Source organism: Oratosquilla oratoria, chromosome 37 (assembly GCF_046742065.1).
Source record: "Oratosquilla oratoria isolate Oo_2021 chromosome 37, ASM4674206v1, whole genome shotgun sequence".
Lineage (NCBI taxonomy): Eukaryota > Metazoa > Arthropoda > Malacostraca > Stomatopoda > Squillidae > Oratosquilla > Oratosquilla oratoria.
In genome coordinates, this window is record NC_134813.1 from 21,451,279 (window position 1) to 21,453,778 (window position 2,500).

Genomic DNA, 2,500 nt, shown 5'->3' on the forward strand with positions numbered 1-2,500 from the left:
ATTGTTAGTTAAATTTTCATTTTAATCATTTGTTTATTTACTTTTGTTTATTTATTGATATATCCATTTATTCACTCATTCTTTTATTCATTATCTATTTATTCGTTCATTTATTTGTTTGTATTGATTTAGTTTATTTTCTTTTTGTTACAACGTAGTACCCGGCCAGACCATGTAGACCGGATTCAAGATCCGCTGGCATAGCCACTGACAGGAGACAATCGTTATTGCCAGACGGCGGTCACTCAATTTTGGGAGGATTAATAGAATATTGATATTATCGTATTGGACACAAGATGGAGGCCTGGATCACGTGATCAGACACACAAATTTGAAAGAACTCGTTTGAAAGTGAGAATGTGAAAGTAAGAATATTGGTTGTTTAAGGGTAGTTGTGTTTCACATCCGGACTTAGGGGCTGCTGTGTTGCTGAATGAAGTCGTCTTGTGTTAGCCAGAATAGAATTCTTAAAGACATCAATTTTTATACACACGCGCGCGCACACACTTGCACACACACACACACACACACACACACACACACACACACACACACACACACACACACACACACACACACACACACACACACACACACACACACACACACACTAGATGTAGTATACAGGAGGAAACCTATACTCGTTCTTATTAGTCATTTCTGATTTTAAAATGTTCCATGTCCTTGTATATGTGTGTGTGTGTGTGTGTGTGTGTGTGTGTGTGTGTGTGTGTGTGTGTGTGTGTGTGTGGGGGGTGTGTGTGTGTGTGTGTGTGTGTGTGTGTGTATGTGTGTGTGTGTGTATGTGTGTGTGTGTGTGTGTGTGTGTGTGTGTGTGTGTGTGTGTGTGTGTGTGTGTGTGTGTGTGTGTGTGTGTGTGTGTGTGTGTGTGTGTGTGTGTGTGTGTATGTGTGTGTGTGTACATACACAGACGAACTCAGCTTTATGTTTTCGCCTTCGCCGAACATTAAGCTTGGAGATCTACTTTTTGGTGTTTCTTTGGTGGCGTTTTTGCATAATCTCTTCATGTCTTTTCTTATGAAAATCCGTGTCCAATAGGTTTCTTTCTTGGCAGACGCGGTGCATGTAAATATGCATTGGTATATGTGTGTGTGTGGTTCGAGAATTCATATATCTTTGTATACTCGTTTCTGTGTTTATGCGAGTGTTAATTAGGGTGTGTGTTTCTGTATTTTTCCGAAACTGGTTTGTCTGCAATGAGAGAGAGAGAGAAGGAGAGAGAGAGAGAGAGAGAGAGAGAGAGAGAAGGAGAGAGAGAGAGAGAGAGAGAGGAAAAATCTTCATATATTTTATTACAGCTAATACCTAGCTATTTTGGACAGTACGGGCCTGCCCTCTTTTGTCTCTCATAAATCCTACGACACCTGATAACAATTCTATTCTAGTTAGTTCTAGATGTTTATAATCATTGAATGAAAGAGACCAAGGTCTCTTGGCTTTAGTGACACCTTTATATATTTTATTCAGGCCGCGGACAGATTATTTGAATAATATTAAGCGGACCCTACACGATCAAAATTATTGCGCAATATTCCGTATTGTGCAATATTATTGACGGTGTAGGGGTGGTGTCGTGGAATGACACGATAGTTTGAAAACATCACATGTACAGGCCAAGCACGTATCAATATCCCTACGTCGTCAACAATGTTGTACAATGCGGAATATTGCGCAATAATATTGATCGTGTGGGGCCCGCTTAAGGAGAGGTCGAGCATATCTCTTGCTTAAGGGGACGACTTCAAATGCTTTATTCTGGTTGCTATTAGACGAGGTAATGGTATCATAGCCAAAGTGCTGAAGCTTTCACTGTTGGGCGGGTCCTCAGCTGAATAACATGGCCTGGCGACAATTAGAAAGAAAAAAAAAAAAGTAGTGGGTTAGAGCGCCGCTACTTGCGGCGGTGGTCGAGGTGACGGCGGGTCGAACATTGCCCCAGCGAGTTGGACCAAGGGAATGATTCAAGAAATTCCACGGTACAATGTTCTCTGTAAGGGGTGCCGTTCTAGGCCCCTGATAGAGAAGAGTTCTGAAGATGATGAGTTTGGGTGTTATTCTTGCTGCCGTCAGGCGATTTTATTATCCAATTGAGGGGCGAACTCTCCCCATAATGAAAGATTTAGGAAAATATCTTAAGCCCTGCTCACACTAGCGGTTTGAACCGCGCGGAAACAGCGGCGGTACAGCATAATCAAAAGAAAAACTGCACGGTTGTGTGGGAACGCCTCCATTTACTTACAGTGTAATTGAACCGCCGCGGTTGAGACCGCCAGTGTGAACAGGGCTTTTTTGCCTCGCGCTGCATCGGGAGTTTACCTGAACTGAATAAAATCGATTAGCGGCAGATGGGACGAATGATTATGTTTGTAAAATGTAAAGGTGGGGACTGATTTTATTTAATTTTTCATTTATTTATTTTTCATATATTTATTTATTCATTTATTTATTTACTTATTTATTTATTTATCTATTTTATTTT